Source organism: Octopus sinensis, linkage group LG2 (assembly GCF_006345805.1).
Source record: "Octopus sinensis linkage group LG2, ASM634580v1, whole genome shotgun sequence".
Lineage (NCBI taxonomy): Eukaryota > Metazoa > Mollusca > Cephalopoda > Octopoda > Octopodidae > Octopus > Octopus sinensis.
In genome coordinates, this window is record NC_042998.1 from 18,591,947 (window position 1) to 18,614,446 (window position 22,500).

At 36.0% G+C, this 22,500-nt stretch overlaps 1 protein-coding gene across 3 annotated transcripts in view; it reads right to left on the reverse strand.

Annotated features, from left to right (window-relative positions):
• Nucleotides 1-22,500, reverse strand: part of LOC115232411 (5-hydroxytryptamine receptor 1) — a 290,895-nt gene that overhangs the window by 247,377 nt on the left and 21,018 nt on the right. For 2 of the 3 annotated variants that reach the window (XR_005003246.1, XM_036511703.1), the window contains exons 3-4: nt 22,099-22,106; nt 21,004-21,073 (exon numbers count right to left, since the gene is read on the reverse strand). The gene's annotated coding sequence lies outside the window, so the exon portion shown is untranslated. Of the gene's footprint in view, nt 1-21,003; nt 21,074-22,098; nt 22,107-22,500 lie in introns of those variants that run through there. The other variant, XR_005003251.1, reaches the window with a different exon arrangement.

Below are 22,500 nucleotides of genomic sequence, written 5' to 3' on the forward strand. Positions count from 1 at the left end.
GGCCCGAGGCTATAGTAGAACACACTTGCCCAAGGTGCCACGCAGTGGGACTGAACCCGGAACCATGTGGTTGGTAAACATGCTACTTACCACACAGCCACTCCTGCGCCTTGTTTACTTTCATTTCCTCCTTGTGATACGTGTAAATTCTTATCATTCAAAAAGTCAAAGACCATAACCACCACCACTACCGCCACCAACGACACTAACGCCACTACCACCACCACCAAGAACAACAACAATACCATCACCACCACCACCACAACTGACTGGCGCAATCAGCGGAACCACCACTAGTTATAAACTTCAACTTCACCATCCTGTCTTAGCATCGGTGGTGGTTGTCATCAACCTCACTATCGTCACTCTCACCACCACTTCCACCACTACCACAACCATCATCATCATCACATATATCAATATTATCAACGTGTTGACTGTCAGTGTTTACGCCTGCATATATACAAACCGAACACTCTCTCACTCACAAATACTAACACACACACATACGCATACACACATCGAGTTATCTCTCGCTCTCTTTGCTTCAGTATATAGGTAGAGTCACCTTATATTTTGCTTGTTCTTTTCTTTTTATTTCTCTTATATTCTCGTTGCGTTCATTTGCATCCAGACGAAATATTGTAAAAAATCTCGTTAGTATTGTTTTTATTGCAAGTTCTTTTTTTCTTCTTCAATAATAATGAATAGTTTTCTCTACTTTGCAGACCACTGGCCAGGAATTAACATTCGATTTCACAAAACGCAAAAATATATATATATAGGGTTAATTAAAAGCAGGAGATGGATTTCGTATTAGACTTTTATTATGATAACAATGACCACGAATATACTGAATATAAGCAATTCATCTAGCGATCGCTAAACACAAGCAAGCAAAACAACCATCATGTTATCCTCATGCAGAGACAGATCCAAATGTCCCTTGGACAATCATTGCATGATCAGAAATTTCGTGTATAATTGCACAGTACAAACTAGAGCAGGTTCCTATGTATATATCGGTTTATCGGCCGATATTTTTAAAAATCGATATCGTAACCACATTACCGGTTTTCGGAAAATCCTTGAACGGCATGTAATATCAGTAGCTAATTTTTATCTGGGAGTTCAATGAAGAGAAGGCAAAATATCACCTAACCTTGTCCATTATTAGACACGCGAGTTCCTATAACACATTATCCCTGAAATGCCATCTATGTCCCGTAGAGTCAATTTCAATATTGTTAACAACGGAACGCATTATACAATTTACGGAACAATTGCCCAGATGCGTGCATACAGTTAAAGACACATTCACATACTACAATCTATGCCATGCCTAACTAAAGCAAACCTAATACCAACAATCCGGATTAAAACCGCTGAGTTTAAACCTCATATACGAAAACAGAACAATATCTGAATAACATGATATAGGCATGAAACTTTACAATCCACAAGTGTACACGTATATATGTATATGTATCTATATATGTATGTACATAGGTATCTATACGTATTTGTATGCCACACAACACATCACATTTCAACACGCTACCACGCACACATCAGCACTGACCACTTCCCAGACCTACATTTTAACACCTACACATACACACACGCACACGTCAATATCACCAGCCCTCTTCCACACGCACATACAAACTCTCTTATACACACACACGCACCTTCGTTTTGGGATCACAACTACTTTATTATCTCCCCTTCTCCCGAGCTCTGCTGTGTGACTCTTCTGTCCGGCGTTCGCCATGATAGATCACTAGCCACTACACATTCTTTATGTGCTCTCCTTGTTTCTGTTCTTTTCTGAGGAAGAGCGTAGGCTTGAAACGTTAAAAACTTGTTCACTTCCCGAGCGTTGTACTAATACATCTGTTTGTTGTCCACACCAAATGTCTTCGTTTTTTTGTTTGTTTGTGATATCTCCCCTATATATATATATGTGTGTGTGCATATATATATATGTGTGTGTGTGTGTATATATATATATATATATATATATATATATATATATATATATATATATATATATATATACAATTTTGTATATGTGTTTATGCATGCGCATGTATGTTAGGAAAGAAAAGAAGATGAAAGGAAGAAAGTCAGAAAGAATCCAACAATCAAAGAAAAAAGAGAACGAAAGCGTGCAGCTTTCAGTTTATCGAATAACAAACGACATACTTTGTATTATTACCTGTCATTTGTATTTTCTAAAATTTCCGAGCTCTACTATGAATCATTGGGTTAGCATATTTCTACGCCGAACTGCTTACAAGTAAGCATCTAGACAATTGTACTTGTACTTGGTTAGATTTGATGCACTTGATCTGGGTATATCAATTTCATATCAAAATACTATTAAACATACTGAAATAATTCACAAGATAGCTACCACAAAGCAACCACAAAATTGTACTAAATCACAATTTTGGCGAGTGATATCAAACATGTGACCCAGAAGAGTTTGAACTCAAAATACTGCAGTAAGAAAATCACTGTATTCCTGTAGTCTATATGTGTTTTATAAACGCGGATAATAATGCGGTGATTTGGCAAAATCGTTAGCATGACGAGCGAAATGCAGCATTTCTTCCGCCTTCACGTTCTGGGTTTAAATTTCGCCGAAGTCCACTTTTCCTTTTACCATTTCAGGGTCGATAAAATAAGTATCAGTTGAACACAGTGGTGGATGTATTTGACTAACTCTCATTCCCAGAAATTGCTGGCATTGTGCTAAAAATCTGAAATTAATATATGTGCTTAATAAATTGTGGCTTATTTGTCATATGTACTGAAGAAATGTCACATTAGCTTAATGAATATAAATCTGTCAGTGTTGAAGTTAACGCCCAGTACATGATTGGCCACGAGAGATGAAGGGCAAACGAAACTCAGCGCGGTTTAAATTCAAAATATTTAGCATCTCAACTCCTAAACTGACACCAAATTTGAAAACATATAAGTTACACTAAATTTAGGAAATGTAATGGTATTGAACCAATTAAAGGTTGCAGACACTTGACTGTTCATATCATTAATTTAAAATGTTACATATATAATAAAATGCTTCCTGAAAATCAGGTTTCCACATTGGATGTTGGAAGTATGGTTAGCTTTTAATTTGCATCACATAGTGATATGATTACAGGAAGATATGAGGAAATACTACACTTACAAGCAAACCTATTTACATTGCATTTCTGGTCACCAAATTAGCAGCGAAGTTAGAGCGTTGGATAAAAAGCCCTGCCGAATTTGATCCGAATATCTGTGTTCTGACAATATTACTGCGACAACTTAGCCTGAAGTATTTTCTGGGTCGTCAGTAATATAAGAGTCAAGGTTACTAATTCTTTCGTGTGTCTGACTAAATACTAAACTGTAGAGGTTTTTGGATGCCTCGGCTCTTTGCGAAAGATGAGGAAAGATACGTCTGCTGAGATCTGCAAACGACTTGACTTTCCTTCAGACCGCATCGTGAGGTGGATGTAATAGACCTAGATAGATGTTTCTTATCTCAAGTGACGTATCTGACATTCAGAAAACACGCAATCACAAACTTAACTATGAGCGTGAGAGAGGGGATTCTATCTATCTATTTATCTATCTATCTATCTATCTACACACACACACACACATATATATATATATATAATATATATATATATATATATATATATATATATATATATATATATGGAAGTAGAAGAATTTATCAGTATATACACTAACCTCAGATAGATAGATCGATAGATAGATAGATAGATAGAAATATATGTATATACATACATACATACATATATATATATATATATATATATATATATATATATATATATATATATACGCTTTTGTTAATGTATGTGAGAAAGAGATTGAGAGAGTGTGCATGTGGATGTGTGTTTCTGCATGTGTGTGTGTGCACGTGTGCCTGTGCGTGTGTATGTGTGTGTTTGCGTGTGTATGCATGTCTGATTTCTACAAAGTTCCCTTTGTATGGAATTCCTCCACGAGATATTGGCCCATGGGTATAGTAAGTAACAGTTGTCCAAGATACCGCGCCGTGTGACTTGAAGCGAATCCTGGTGGTTGTGATCCCAACGTTTTAACCTCACTACCATAGCTGCATCTATCTATCTATCTATATCTATCTATCTATCTATCTATCTATCTATCTATCTATCTATCTATCTATCTATCTCTCTATATATACATGGATGTTTATTTATATATATATATATATATATATATATATATATAGAGAGAGAGAGAGGAGAGAGAGAGAGAGATTTCTTTACTACCCACAAGGGGCTAAACACAGAGGGGACAAACAAGGACAGACAACTGGATTAAGTCGATTATATCGACACCAGTGCGTAACTGGTACTTAATTTATCGACCCCGAAAGGATGAAAGGCAAAGTCGACCTCGGCGAAATTTGAACTCGGAACGTAACGACAGACGAAATACGGCTACGCATTTCGCCGGGAGTGCTAACGTTTCTGCCAGCTCGCCGTATTTTGGAATTAGATAGATAGATAGATAGATAGATAGATAGATAGATAGATAGATAGATAGATAGATAGATAGATAGATAGATAGATAGATAGATATGTGTATGTGTGTGTGAAAGTATTCTGAGTGTGAGCAGACACACACACACATTCAAACACACACACACACACACACACACACCACACATGTCCTTGTTTCATCCAAGTATACATGTTACAAGAACACCATAAACGTCACAGTCGTATAAATTATGAATTTAATTTTTAATTCTTTATTTTTAATTCGCCATATATCTACAAACATACTGCACGTCGATCCGCTGCCATTTCTACCGTCTTTATCTTCTTTTCAATTTTGCTTATGACTCATTTGCTTTTCTAATTCCAAAGAGGTAAAAATGTTCTGGCTTTTTCCCAGAATATTAGCACTGTAACTATAACTACATCAGTTGCTAAGCTAATACAATTTACACTAGGCGCGTATTATTGTTTCATTATCATAACCTACATGATATTTAACATAATGTTTAGAACATTAAGGAACAGTGAAAAAATGATATAGAATTTTAAGAAAAATATATCCTAAACATTTAAGTTTTGGATTTGGTTTGCAAGATTTTTTATATGACTTCGTGTGTTGAAGCATATTCTGTTGTGTCTGGGGAAAGTCATTTTCTTTTTGTGCCTTATAATTTAACACACTTACCGGTAAAATTTCCACTTACTTCTTATTTTTATTTTCCTAAAATTTTCGTCGCGTCTTGCAACCTTTTCAATAGACTTGACTCAAGAGTCAAGTGGAAATTTTACCGGTGAGTGTGTTAAATTATAAGGCACAAAAAGAAAATGACTCGCCCCAGACACAACAGAATATCCTGAACAAGTATTCGTAATTACAGTTTCATTGAGGTCTTACACTCCTTAGAGTTACAATATTTGAAGATTTACTAATTATAAATCTTTCGTATAAAGGCCAATGTAAGGTTTTCTATAACAAGGAGAAAATTGTTGCTTAATATGTCCATTGTTCTCATAAAGTTTCACCGTCTCTCATATATATATATATATATGTATATATATATATATATGTGTATATATATATTCAAAATGTGACCATTCAAAACGTGACCGCGTGTGTACCGTTGGCGATTTTTTCCTCTGTCTTCCCTTCTCTGGACCTTTCCTTCTCCTATGTTTCCGACGAAGAGCTCCGCTCGAAACGTTAAACCCTCCTTCTTTCCTGAGCGTCCAATAATACTATATTTGTTCCACGTCCCCTCATTGTGTTTTGTTGTGCTTTCTTGTTTGGATTAACTATGTATGTATATATATATATATATATATATATATTATATATATATATATATATGAGAGAGAGAGTGCAACTTGATAAGAACAATGGACATATTAAGCAACAGTTTTAAGTATTAAGCAATACTGTATATATACATATATACTGAATATATTAAAACTTAGATATGTTTCGACCAAAGATTGGTCCAGGCCATGTCTAGCTTAATACAAGCACCTTTCATCAAGTGTTTTCCTCTAGAAGACACTTGCCAAAAGTACCATGCACTGAGACAATATAAGTATAGTGCTCAAGCTGTGTAGTCGTTATCATTGTATGAACGCATGATAAACATTAATGAGAAAGTAAACCAACTGTAAATTATTTCTAACGGTTCACTTCTGTTATCTTAGGGATATCTCGAGAAATATATTTTCTAACGAGTCCTTCATTTTATAGAAAGATAGACTTTATGATTGCTCTTTCTAGCAGATCAAGTGACAACGGAAAGTCACATATGCGAAGATATACGGATGTTAAATGATTATTGACAAGGACGTCTGGTCATAAGTGGCAACTAAAAACCAATTTAGACTGTGGCTCTATTGTTTTAAGTATCAATAATGACATTTCGGACAAAAACATTTTATGTAGCAGCTAATTCTACTTTTGAATAAGTGTTATAGGCATAACTTGTCATCCAGTTTAAAGTCACTCTTCCAGTCGGCATGTAAGCCTCTGCATGACTTGTACACGAAAGTAGTCAAGATTTCCTAGCATGACACGCTACCACCTTTTGCATTTTTTTTTAATTCTCGTTCATCCCTCGGTACTAACTCTTATATATTTACGAATATTTTCTTTGCATATTTGTATCATTTTTTCAGCAGATAGTAACATTTCATTACAGTCATCGATCAATGAAAATGATGCTTGAGTTAAAGCAGCGGACATCTACCTCTTTTTTAAATAAAGTTAAGACATATTGTTGCATTGTTCTTGTGTGAACGCCTTTAATCATAAGCATTTTCGGTCAGCAATAACTTGGCTCTAAACAACAATACTTTCGCCTATTTCGACACATTTCCTCCAGGTTCGTTCGCGTCCTTGATACAAGAGGAATGTATCTTTCTACGTTTATGCTTTATTCTACCCATATTGATCAGCATAAATTTATGCTAGGTATTGATCCCATAAATATGAGCAGTTTCGTATCGGGTGTTAATTAAAAAAATTTTTTTTTTTAATAACCAATAGGTAAAAAACATTATTTCGCCTGGTTGAGACAGTCATGAAAAGAAGCATAAAAACAGGTAGGCATTCATAGTTACATACACCAGTGGCATGGCCGGTTCCACAGTCATGATATTACATGAGAAGATCGAGTTTGTAACTTAACTTTATCCTCTAATTATTTCCTGTACAATTTAAGTCGATGAACACTTCATCTGCACACTGCTTTAAAAGATAACAGTTTGCCGTTGCAAAAATCCTCTAAGACTCGGAGAAAGCAATCCGTTGAAAGCTGGTGACATTTTTATGAAACAGCATCTAAATTGTGAGAATATCGGCAATTCAAATTTTTAATATCACCTCTACTTGAGTGGTGCATCGGCTCCCTACTCTCTCTCTCTCTCTCTCTCTCTCTCTCTCTCTCTCTCTCTCTCTCATTCACTCACTCATTCTGTAACAAATCTTTGTTATAGTGACGTGTAATAGTTCTTTAAAATTAGAAGGTAAACACTTAAGCAGAATTTCAAAAACGGGTCTCATAAAATAATGTTTAATTCGTTATTTGTGTAATGCTACTGGTAGCAAAATTATTTCGCTTAATATGCGTGAAATGATTGAAAACAAATTTCAAAGGATAATATCACTGAGAAAAGAAGATATTAATGAAATTTTCTGCAGATAATTGATTTATTTCATACACAGAAAGCGAACTGTAGCGAAGAGATATGACAAGGGAAGTCGTACCAAACAAATATCTCAGTTTAATTGCAGCGCCAAGCATTGCATTAAATTCTCAGAAGATTCATTATAGTATGACATCACACACGTCACATTCTACCTACCTCGCAGTATCCATTAGCCCCAATATAAATACGTGAATCGATCGATTCTATTTGATTATTTCAATTACACTTTATGTTATGATATCGTTCATACACCATATAAGGTTTTATTTGCCTACCAATGCATATATGCTTCTGCGTATGAACGCATGATATTCTCCAATCAATATGTAGATATATATATATACAAAGCCACCTAATTAAATTTCAAATTTGCACACTACAGACATCAGTCCCTCTTAAAAATGATCCTTTTTCACTTACATTAAAAGTTCAAAGCCCAACGTTACTGTATTTCATCTAGATGCACACACATCATTTTCTGTTATCTTTGAGAAATAACACATCTTCTATACAGGGTAATGCATGCACGTACATACCAGCGCATGCGTACAGGGGCTGGACAAAATGGAAACGCCTTAAAATTTCAAACAAATTTATTTTAATGATGTAGGACCGCCTATGGCAGTAATTACAGCTTGAATTCTACAAGGTATGGACTCGTACAAAGTTTGAAATTTTTCGATAGGGATTTTTGTCCATTCTTCGGTTAAAGCTGTCTCCAGCTCTTGAAAATGATGATGGTGGAGGATATGAACGCCTTACTTGTTTTTCTAAAATGCACCATAAATGTTCAATAATATTGAGATCTGGGGATCGTAGTGGCCAGATAAGATGTTCAACTTCACTTGAATGCTCCTCGTGCAATTTAGTAACAACTTTAGCTGTGTGAACTGGTGCATTATCATCCTGAAAGGTTGCGTTTCCCTCCGAAAACAGTTCCACAAACATAAGATGAATTTGATCAGATAAAATGCTTAAATAGTCTTGACTATTAGTTCTGCCATGAAAGGAAAACCATTAGGCCAGCGGATTTCCAAGATATACCCACCCAACAGATCATCACAGATCCTCCTCCATGTTGAACAGTTGGAAGAAAGCCGACTGGGTCAAATGCTTCTTTTGGCTGTCTCCACACGTATTCTCGGCCGGTGGTCGGAAATAAGGTAAATGATGACTCGCCCAAGAAAATAATATTCTTCCACTGCTCTGTAGGTTTTTACTCCACTCTAAACGCTTTACAACGTTTGTTTTTAAATGTAGTGGATTTCTGATTGCAGCCCTCCCGTGAAATCAGGCTTTGTGCAGCCCCCGGCGAACAGTTTTTGTGGAAACTGGATTCCCAAGGTGGCCATTAAGCTTTGTATTAATTTTGGGAGCTGGACGTTTGTGACCCATTCTAACAATTCGCGTAAGAGTCCGCCGGTCCCAATCTGGGAGTTTTGATTTTCTTCCGGAGTTTTGTTTTGACGAGGGTTTTTTTCCCTCTTTTTCAAAGGCTGTCATTAGTTTTGAGGCAGTGCTTCTTTCCAAACATTTCCGCTCTTTGCGTTACACTACCGCTTGCCATATGAGCACCAACAATTTTAATGAATTTTAATTATCTTTTTCTGATGATATCTGAAAAGAAACAGCAGTTTTAGCAAAACATATTCAGCAACACTAATAATAAATCAAAAAACTTAAAATAAACATGTTTTTGACGGTCGTATTTCAAGATTATGATACTTGATGCTAGGTGTTTCCATTATTTTGTCCAACCCCTATATATGTTATCACGTTAATGCATTTGTGTATGAGAATCACGTTCTTTTATCATTTAAATCTATTTTTCAAGCAATGTGAAATAACTGTGGTTGGAAATACCAAGTATTTCAGCGAGAAAAGACAAAAATAAGAAAATCTTTTTGCCTGTATAAGGAGGCACTTTATACTAGAGGAAAGCGATAACATTAACGATTGATATTGGAAAGAAGCTACCTTCTCGTAATATATTTTCAGACAAAACCGAAATTGAGAAGAAAAGTTTTTAAAGACGATCCGAAGCATTGTTATGTTTCTAACACATCGTGTTCTCTAAGAAAGTACCCACTAATAGGGTAAAATATTTATTTGTGTAAACCAAAATCTAGGGTATGCATGAGTACCGCTGTTGTCATCTTAGTTTTTGTTCTTGTTATTCAGTTCCACGTTATACCTTGTTGGGTGGAGGCGCAATGGCCCAGTGGTTAGGGCAGCGGACTCGCGGTCATAGGATCGCGGTTTAGATTCCCAGACCGGGCGTTGTGAGTGTTTATTGAGCGAAAACACCTAAAAGCTCCACGAGGCTCCGGCAGAGGATGGTGGTGATCCCTGCTGTACTCTTTCACCACAACTTCTCTCACTCTTACTTCCTGTTTCTGTTGTACCTGTATTTCAAAGGGCCGGCCTTGTCACTCTCTGTGTCCCGCTGAATATCCCCGAGGACTATGTTATGGGTACACGTGTCTGTGGAGTGCTCAGCCACTTACACGTTAATTTCACGAGCAGGCTGTTCCGTTGATTCGGATCAACCGGAACCCTCGTCGTCGTAACCGACGGAGTGCTTCCATACCTTGTTGGGGATACCGATAAAGGAAATTGCTCCAGCTGAGTCTACTCCTTGTTCGACATATGCAGAAATAAAGTAGTTAATGTGTTCTTCCTTTGTTCTTCGCTTGATTGTGATTTGCTAGCAGTTTCCAAGCTTTTTCTATCTGGTAGAACCATTGCCTTGATACGCCTTCATGGTCTCAGCTGTTGGCTTTATACAGAGGGGACTATGTCCAGGAGAACCACAAAAAGGAAGCCATCCTCTTTTACACACACATATATGTGTGCGTAACTGTGCGTGTATATGTATACACACACATATACATTCATACACACACACACGCATGTACACACACATATATATATACCTACTGACATACCTATATATCTATACATATATATTCATACATACACATATATATACACATATATCGACATATACACATGTAACCATATACATATATATGCATATATAGACACATAGATATATATGTACATACACACATGTTTATATACACAAACAAATATATATGTACATACACACATAATTATATACACACACACACATATATGTACATACACACATACTTATACACACACACATACACACATACTTATACACACATACACACATACACACATACATATACACACACACACATACACACACACATACTTATACACACACACATACTTATACACACACATATACACACACACACACATATATATATATATATGTATATATATATATATATATATATAAATCCAAAAACGAAGAACAAACGCAAAATGAAAAAAACAACAACTCGAGGACGTCGTGGGAGAAAGGTGGTGTTACGTTTCGAGCAAAGCTTTTCATCAGAAACAGGAGAGAGAAGAAAGTCCAAGAGAAGAGGAAGACGGAGGAAAAAAATCGCCAGCGATCCACATGTAGTTACATTTTGAAAATATATATACATACATATACATTTGTACATATATGCATACACACGCACCACCACCACCCCCATCACACACACACACATATTTGTTTTTCACGGCATTAATATACGAGCTAACAAAAAGTTACCGACATGGCCGCTCAACCTGATATTAATAGCAAACCACACCCAACACATGATTATAGCTATAAAGATTATGTTTAGGGTAGGAATACGTTTGATCATAGATGTACTTGATTACAGCCCACATGGGTATAAACAACATTAGAATATGGGGCTGGGATTTGGTACGAGCATGTCTTTCAAAAGAATATTAATTACGTAATGTAATTGACTACGCTCAAAAGGAATATACGTTATTTGTCAATGTAATAAATTTCAGTCGTATAGAATTCAATTTCCGCTTCTTCCACCCCAGGGATTAATTTAAACAGGTATGATCTCCCACTTCAAGAATGGGTCATTTTCTCCTGGAAATAGCTATTAACTCTCTCCATATTCATTTCTAAAATGAAAGCCTTACTGATCAATGGCCACCATTAGAAATCTTCTGTTCCTTGGTACGATCAACCAGCATTGTACTGCGGCGTTACACAATTTTAACGATCGAGGTTCTGCCAAGATAAACAGATGTTGACACACAATATAAGCAGGAAGCTTTCTAGTTTAGTAATATTGGTTTTAAATTTTAGCACAAGGTCAGCAATTTCGATTACTAGAGCTTATTTTAACAACCTGGAAAGGATGAAAGGCAAAGTTGTCCTCGGCGGAATTTGGACACAGAATGTAAAGATGAACGAAATGCCGCTAAGCTATTTGCTCGGAACCCTAACGATTTTCCTAACTCACTGCCTTTTCTAATGTAGGAATATTGGTTTCAACTAATGGCACAAGGCCAGCAACTTCGTGGGCGAGGTAAGTTGATTACATTGATCCCAGTCCTCAACAGGTACATATTTTATCTAACCCGGAAGATTGGAAGGTAAATTCAACCTCGGCGCAGTTTGACCTCAGAATATAAGGGTGAACGAAATGCCGCTAATCATTTTTCTAGTGTAATAACAGTTTGGCACAAAGCCAGCAGTTTCAGGGGTAAGCCGATTACATAGATCCCACTTCTCAACTGAGACTTATTTTATTAACCCCGGAAGAATGACAGGCAAAGTCAACCTACTAGACTTAGAACTCAAAACTTTCACGGCGACGAGCTGGCAGAAACGTTAGCACGCCGGGCGAAATGCGTAGCGGTATTTCGTCTGTCTTTACGTTCTGGGTTCGAATTCCGCCGAGGTCGACTTTGCCTTTCATCCTTTCGGGGTGGATTAAATAAGTACCAGTTACGCACTGGGGTCGATATAATCGACGTAATCCGTTTGTCAGTCTTGCTTGTCCTCTCTGTGTTTAGCCCGTTGTGGGTAGTAAAGAAATTGGTATTTCGTCTGTCTTTACGTTCTGGGTTCGAATTCCGCCGAGGTCGACTTTGCCTTTTATCCTTTCGGGGTGGATTAAATATGTACAAGTTACGCACTGGGGTCGATATAATCGACGTAATCCGTTTGTCCGTCCTTGCTTGTCCCCTCTATGTTTAGCCCCTTGTGGGCAATAAAGAAATAAAAATTAGAACTCAGAACGTAAGGACGGACTAAATGCCGCTAAGCATTTTGCCTAGCGTACTAACTATTTCGCCAACTAACTTTCTTTTCTCACTTGATAATATTACACACCCTATATCTGACAGGGGTTTGTGGGGCTGACAATCGTTACAAACATTTTGCTGAAATTTACTATTAAAGAATTATTCAGTCACTTAATAATAAATATGTGCTTAAACAATACCAGTTGCATTTCTGCTTTACAGTTCTTTTCTTTTCTTTATTTGTGCATTTGTTCATTACACATTTTCTTATAACTAACTACCATCAGAAGTTCACTGACATCTAAGTATTGTTATTAGTTGTGGCAGCAGCAGCTGTAGTAGTAGTATTGTTGCTGGTGGTGGTAGTAGTAGTAGTAGTGGTGGTGGTAGTGGTGGTAGTAGTAGTAGTAGTAGTAGTAGTAGTAGTGGTGGTGGTGGTGGTGGTAGTAGTTGTGGTGGTGGTGTTGGTGGTGGTGGTAGTAGTAGTAATAGTAGTAGTAGTGGTGGTGGTGGTGGTAGTAGTAGTAGTAGTAGTAGTAGTATTGGTAGTGGTGGTGGTAGTAGTTGTAGTAGTAGTTGTGATGGTGGTAGTAGTAGTAGTAGTAGTAGTAGTGGTGGTGGTGGTGGTGGTGGTGGTAGTGGTGGTGGTTATAGTGGTAGCAGCAGCAGCAGCAGCAGTAGTAGTAGTAGTAGTAGTATTAGTAGTAGTAGTAGTAGTAGTAGTAGTAGTAGTAGTAGTAGTAGTAGTGCCAAGGGACGTACGAAATGTTGGGGTGGGTGAGCGGGTGGGTGGGGGTGACAGACAAGTTGATTTCATACTGAAGCAGTTACGATAGAAATTACAAGTAATAACAGTCAGCAGAGGTCTACTAAAAGATATAAATAGCAAACATTACACGCAGAAACACTAAATACATACATTCATTCATTCATAGGCAACACACATATATGAACATGAAAGAGAAAAGTAAACGTAATAATGAAAATTATCATAGTCATACAGCCATACATTTTGAGCTTGTAATATAGTCGACCCTCTGTACCAGACCGGCATTTTATCTCATTTATTTCTAAATGGTTGAATGGTAAAATCGAGAGCTAAATTATATTAGCTCCACACATAGAGAGAACGTAAAAAGTACTTTGATTTAACCATCGTTCCCATTCTTCTAACATCGAACGTTCGTAACAATAGAGATTTCTAAACCGGGCAAATAATCTGGGCACAAGGTCACAGATTATGTAAATAACAATCAGAAACAGATATATACAATCCCAACATTTGATTTGATAGAATTTCGTTAAGCCCAGATGGATGAAAGGCGCTCCTTTAAACACGATGGCCATCAACCATTGCAAGGCTTGTAACAATATTCTCTATGTTGTAGACATTAGACCTGAAATTCTGAAGGAGGAGAGGGGCCATTTGATTACATCGACCTAAGTATTTGTTTGGCAGTTATTCTAACGACCCTAAGAATTGTAAAAGGTATCGTCGACCTAACTGGAATTTGAAATCAGAAAGTAAAGGATTCAAAGAGATGCTGCTATGCATTTTGTCCAATATGCAAATGATTCTGCTAACCAGGTGCCTTAACGGTTTGAAATAAAACTGGTTTCAAATTTTGGCACAAGGCCAGCAATTTCGGCATGAGAAACCAATTACATTTGCTCCAGTGATCAACTGGCAGGTTTATTACCCTCACCACCCCAACCACCACCACCAACCCCGAACGGATGAAAGGCAAAGTAGATCTCGGCGGAATTTTGAACTCAGAATGTGAACGGAAGAAACGTAGTTCTACACTTTGTCCGATATACTAATGATTCTGTTTGTCCGGCGCCTTCATGTTTATAATAATATTAATAATGGTTTGTTTATTTTCGAAAATGGCCAACAGTTATATGAATTATTCACTCTGGAGAGCACGCATCTTCCAACTGGCTGCTTTACACGAAAATAGAATTATCCAACGCGATTGTATTTAGACATTTCAAATACGCTTTATACTAATAATACAACCACACTTGCATTCATTTAGCAGAGATATAAAAGTGCGAATGTGTGTTATATTGCAGTTCATTCTTTAGTTCCATTTTCCATATATATATATGTGTGTGTGTGTGTACATGTACACACAGATACGCCCATATACAAAATTATAAACATATATATACATAGGCACATGTACACATACGCATATATGCATACGTACATGTATATTAGTATGTGTGTGCATATATATATAAAGAGAGATACATACATACATATATACATACATACATAATATTCATGTATGTAGATATATATTTATACACTCACATGCATACGATATGTGCAGGTGGGTCAATTTTCACTAAGCCTGGTGGGAAGGCAGAAGCCAGTAGCTTTTACAGACCCTGCGGATTCTTTTGAACAGAGGAAGTTACGCTCATATTGAAGAGATATTCTTTTCTACTCTAAGCACAAGGCCAGAAATTTTGGGGGAGGAGGCCAGTCGATTAGATCGACCCCAGTACGCAACTGTTAATTTATCATCCTCGAAAAAATAAAAGGCAAAGTAGACCTCGGCGGAATTTCGACTCAGAAAGTAAAGACAGACGAAATAACTATTTCTTTAGTACCCACAAGGGGCTAAACACAGAGGGGACAAACAAGGACAGACAAACGGATTAAGTCGTTTATATCGACCCCAGTGCGTAACTGGTACTTAATTTATCGAGCCCGAAAGGATGAAAGGTAAAGTCGACCCCGGCAGAATTTGAACTCAGAACGTAGCGGCAGACGAAATACCTATTTCTTTACCACCCACAAGGGGCTATACACAGAGGGGATAAACAAGGACAGAGAAACGGATTAAGTCGATTTTATCGATCCCAGTGCGCAACTGGTATTTAATTTATCGACCCTGAAAGGATGAAAGGCAAAGTCGACCTCGGCGGTATTCGAACTCAGAACGTAACAGCAGACGAAATACGGCTACGCTTTTCGCCCGGCGTGCTAACGATTCTGCCAGCTCGCCGCCTTTAGATTGAAGATATATTCCAAATGCTAAATGCCAAGCAAGAACTAACTGGCATTGTTCAACGGGCTACGGATTTAGTGTAACCTAAACTAAGTCAGACCGCAGACTCATGACATGTAGCTCAAACCTTACAGTCAGAGGCATTCTAGCAATCCTGCAAAACCACTGCCCTAAATTGGTACTACGTCTAACGCCCTCCGATGGATGGTTGGCAATGTCGACCTTTGTTGGATTTGAACTAGGAAGGTAGGAACACGGAATTACAGTTCACAATGACTTTCGTCCGATGTTGCATCGACTCTAGCATATTCTTCACCTTATCACCTGTCCTTATATATTATATAACCAATGCAGTTTTAGTACCATTTCAGGGTTCCCGAGGCAAATTAGTGCACTGAGTTCTATAATATTTATTTCCTGCAACCCACAGTATATAGGCCTGTAGAAGTATATGTGGCCTGCAAGGCGGCTTCCCAGAATGTTAACGCCATCAGACAGCACTGTGTATAAATGCAACATACATGCGTAGCTTCTGGGTAGAAAATTATCGACAACCTTTTGCATGTCGTATGTACGCGATACAAAAATACTGAAGCGTAAATCGTCTCGAAGTAGTAGTATGTCGAAATTACTAAAGGCAAGGTTATTTATCAACAAAAATAGTATCACTACTGACTGACATTATAATTAGACAGGATGAGAGTAAAGCTGTTATTTTATAGCTACGGTTCCACTAACAAGTCTATAAGTAGCGACATCACCAACAAACTATACCCGGCTACTCATATCCACAAACTAAAAGCAGAAATTAATCAGGAGGCGAGTGATAAAAGAAGGCCTCCCCAAAGCCTCGTCGGTAACAACAGTTGTAGTTTTAGCGTTAAATACGTGTCTTTCTATCGTTTTGTTTTTATCTTATTCATTCGTATGTCCCATGTTTTATTTCATTTTGAATATATTTTATTTATTACGAAATGTAATCAAGGTTATTTACACACATGTTCCTCTTCTACCGCCTTGAGGCAGTTGAAGGTTAAATCGTAATTGTATGTGTGTGTGTGTGTGTGTACGGTTCGTGCGTTAGTCAGAAAAATTGTATCTAATCGTAATTGTACATGTGTAAGGGTGTGTGTTGGTTTGTGTATGTGTAGTATGTCTGAGTGTGTATGTGTGTTTGCATGTGTGTGTGTGTGTGTGTTGATTTGTGTGTTAGTCAGAACACTGTATCTAGTTCACTTATTCAAAGAAACAGACTGCAAACATTAGGAACATTAGCAGACCAGCCAGATGAGAATATATTTTTTATTTACTTATTTATGTGCGAAGCTAAATGCGAACAATGAAACACACGCATGCATACATACACCCCCACACGCACGCACACACTTGGATATATATATATATATAATATATATATATATATATAGAGAGAGAGAGAGAGAGAGAGAGAGAGATAGATAGATAGATAGATAGATAGATAGATAGATAGATGAGTATATATATACAGATATATATATAGATATATATATATAGATAGATAGATAGATGAGTGTATATATATATATATAATAGATAGATAGATAGATAGATAGATGAGTATATATATATATATATATATATATAGATAGATAGATAGATAGATAGATAGATGAGTATATATATAATATATATATATATATATTATATATATATATAGATAGATAGATAGAGTATATATATATATATATATATATATAGATAGATAGATAGATAGATAGATAGATAGATAGATGAGTATATATATATATATATATATATATATATATATATATATATATATACATATATATATATATTGGTAAAAACGGTAAGATAACAAAAGAAAGAGACCTCAATATTATGTAAATAGAGGAAATTTATCTATTTATATATATGTGAAATAAGGTGGAAAAAAGAATACTCAAATACCAGTGGTAGAGTAATATGACTTATTTAAAGCAGCAGAAAATTCAACTTGAATGTATACATGTATACATACATATATATACACACCTAACTCTACATGTATATATACATGCATATATGGGTACAGGACACAAAAAAAAAACGTCGAATACAATGAGAAACGAAAACATAAACACAAAACCAAGGAACTGGACATTTTTCTTAAACAACGAAAAAATAGAGTACAGGGCAAATAACACAAGGAAAATTCCCCTTCTTCAGTTGCTATGGTTTCATCTACTCTACGCTTATATATATATATATATATATATATATATATAGAGAGAGAGAGAGAGAGAGAGAGAGAGAGAGTGAGGGAGTGAGAGAGAGAGAGAAAGAGAGACAGAGAGATTTATCGATAGATACACAGAGACACTTATTTAAGCGTGCATACGTGAATCTATGATTAAAAACTAAACTAAGCGCACTCAATACAGAATGTAGAGCTTAGTTAAAGTTATCAGGGATTACATACACAGTTTAACGTTCATTTCTCGGGTGCATTCATACACTGTCGTTGTTTAGATTTGATACATTTTTGGGGCATCAAAGACGTCTCATTCACACATTTCTGATAAGGCACAGACTCTCAGCTTCTACAATTCTCTTAAGAATTTAAAGCAATTTTAGAATATTCGCTACACCTGAATGACCCCTCCTCGTTCAAATCAAATCAGGGCATGGACCTCAGAGTGCACATACTTCAATTCATAGCTTTTCGATTCATAGATAATTTCCCGTCAGTGGAACATCTTTCTAAGGTGTAATTATTTTCCAAGAGAAACAGTAACTGGAAATGATTTTATTTATATCAGAAAATTAAGGATAATTGCCTGGAATGTCTAGTTTACAAGAGTATACACTCATAAACTTTTACGGTTTCAAGGTGTTTCATATTTAATACTCTAGAAGGAAATTATCATTAGTCTTTAAAACAGGTACGTATTCTTTGTCCCATAGTATTATCTCGTTTGCTTGCAATATCCGTATCCCAGTTGTTTTCTATGACGCTCTATTGGAGATATTTCGAATTGATAGTGAATCTTAATTCCAAATCAAATGATAAGGTGTTATCTTTTGATGCAAACAACTTTCTTACAATTGAAAAGATGAATTTAAACGTTGAAATCTATATATAGAAAGCTGAAGTTGTTTGTGTATGGCAGGTTTGGTAGCCTTCAGCTAACACTATCTCCTCCGAGACCTTGCGGTGCAAGTTGACCAAAATTGAAAGTATGATAGAAGAAGACTTGCTCTTCATTCCGTCGAAGATAAAATTCAATCAGACCATGTTAACACCAAAACTTATTTACATAAAAAAGTGCTTTTTTCTATGAAAATCTTTATTTTTTACGATTTTTTGACTGCTGTGTCGCCATTTTTCGGTGTATTTCAACCCCAAAAATGTTCACTTAAAGAGAATAACAAGCTACATAATGTAAAATTTTTACTTTTCAAAAATTCCAATTCTAAAGGGTCGAAACAAACACGAGCAACGCCGGGCGATACTGCTAGTTTGAAATAAAACTGTTACCCAATCCTGTTTTTGCTTTGATAAATATACCCTATCACCCACACCACTAAATGGCATATACAGGTGCTTACAGTTATCAAGTATTCACCCTGAATTTTTTTGTGTCTATATATATATATATATAAAATTTTACGCTTAATATTTATCGTATCAAAAGTGATGCTGAGAGACAAACACAAACACACACATAGGCATATACGCATGTTTTGTTGTCCGTGAAATATGCTCCTGCTACATCTTGGTAACTGTTGCGTTAGAACATTTTTAGTCACTACAGCTTAAAATTAAACTCTCAAGTGTGTCTGTGGCAACGTGTAGATTTGAAATTCAATAGCGTATATGACAAATTTGCAATATTTCGCATATTCTCTGATTCATTCATAGGCATGCATCTTTTGTGGAAGCTACACACATGCGGAGTTCCACAAGGAATTGTCCTTCTCGACAGCAAATCCATTAAACCTGAAATGAATAAACTGCAAGCTACGGGAACAATTATATCGTCAAGGTTTTCATTGTCTTTCTGAAATTGCTGAAGTCCATGGAATATATTCAGTGGTACATTACGCATTTGCTATTAATAATTGTACTCACAGCTAACTACTTGCATTTTCAATCACATTGGACAGTGATATTTCGCTCCAAATTCAAGGACAACATTACCTCACAACTGTTGGCCTTATGCAGTATTTTTTGTCCTTTGTGACCAAAATTTTAGAGCCTTTGTAAAGTAAAGGCTGAATTATACGAGTCTCGAAATTGTATTCTGGAGCTACTAATGGATAGCCGACATTTTACAGCGCAGCGAATATCTTAAGAGCATAAATTAGCTAGATCGTTATTTTCTTTTTATGTAGAAATATTGACAAAATGAAAGAAGCCATCATAAAAATCTGCAAGCTTTCTATAATGGTTCTCACCATTAGGGCTTCCGTTCATCTCTAATAAACGCGTTTTCAATTCCCATGTTCGTTTTTAGACAAAAAAAAAACAACATTTCCTGACCGGCTGAAACCGACTGTGGTTACTATTTCAAGGTCCCCTGGGAGTAAATTTCAAACAATTTGAGCCTGCCACTGAATTCTAATGAAAATGGACAAAACATTTTGCTCGTAGTGCAGCATGCTTCTTTAAAACTAAATATCATTTAGATCTAACATTGAAAATACTAGACACTCATTTTTTATCAATGGATAGATTTAAAGGATTAGATTTAAATCAATAAGGACATTCATCAATGGTTAAATCTTACATGCTTTCAGTCTGGTACGAGAACAATTTGTAATGCTTTTCTTGATACGATTAAACACGTCACCAAAGTGAAGAAAATATTATACTACGCAAAGATTTAAACGTTCGCTCACATTCGACTTGTTTAAACCTTCTCCATTTACGCCAGTAAAAGATACAACGATAATTGTATGCAAGCAATTTTGTTATTCGTGTCTGAAGTTCAACTGGCAGGATTTTCTTTTTAAATATCACGTCTAATTTCATACGATTAAATAAATGTTACACGAAGCTGTAAAAGTGGTAAATCGTAAAAAAATAGTAAAGTTACCTGTTTATATTCCTTATCCAGTACTTAGGAACAACACAGGAAATATTTTCTACCGAGGTAAATATCCCACCTAGAATTAAAGAGAAAATAAATACATTAGTTTAAAATGTATTATGTATTGATTCATTAAGGATACATAGTTGAATGAAAATTTATTTTATTCATTGATTAAGAAAAGGTCCACATAAGCATGTTACTGCATTATATGTGTGTATGTATGAGTGTATGTAAATATATATATATGTTTGCATGTATGTATGCATGTGTGTATATATGTATGTATGTATTTATGTTGGTATGTATGTATGTATGAAGAAAGAAATAAAGAAAGAAAGAGAGGGAGGTAGAGAGAGAGAGAAAACTTAAAATATGTAAGAAAGCAAGCGAACCTCTGGACATAGTTTTACGCTTAATATTTATCGTATCAAAAGTGATGTTGAGACACAAACACAAACACACACATAAGCATATACGCACACGCACATACATACACTAGCAAACACACACACACACTGACGTACATATAGACATGTATATATATATATATATATATATATATATATATATATACTAAGCAATAAAGGGTTTAGCAACGAATTGCCTTACCACATACCGAATTTAGAAATAGCAGTCAAAGAGTTATAGCTATTTCTTCTACTAAAAGGGAGATCTCAGTAAAAACAGCAATTGGAAGGCAGACACAAACAGGTAAGAGAGAATGAATTGACGGCAATCTATCATACAATTTTAAGTTAAAATTGTATGATAGATTGCCGTCAATTCATTCTCTCTTACCTGTTTGTGTCTGCCTTCCAATTGCTGTTTTTACTGAGATCTCCCTTTTTAGTAGAAGAAATAGCTATAACTCTTTGACTGCTATTTCTAAATTCGGTATGTGGTAAGGCAATTCGTTGCTAAACCCTTTATTGCTTAGTATTACTTAAATTTTCCTCGAAGGAGGCTTTTACATGCCGAAGACTACTTGGTGTAATTGATAATTATTCCAAATTAATTAATTTCACCCTTCATTATTACGGATATATATATATATATATATATATACTTTATTTAAAGCAGCAGAAAATTCAACAAAACCTGTTACTCTGAGTTTCCCGTTGCCGTTCGTCGGACAGTTTTTGCTATGTATATATATACATACATACATACATACATACATACATACATACATACATGTATACATATACAAACGACAGGCGTCTTTCATCAAATTCCCTCAAATAGCCTTCGGAAGCCCGAGGCGATAATAGAAGTCACTTCTTCGACGGAATCCAGCTGAATCGAGCACCGTGGGTTTGGGAATTACAGAAACACGGTAATATTTTGTAAGATCGCTTACGTGAACCCAACATATTGTCTCTGTGAAATGCTTAGACTTGTTAATCTCTGCCTCTCAGCAGAAGCATAGCATCACCAGCTCGCTTTAGAAGCCCAACCTTTAAAATCTATAGGTTTATTGCACACACTCTTTCTGTCTGT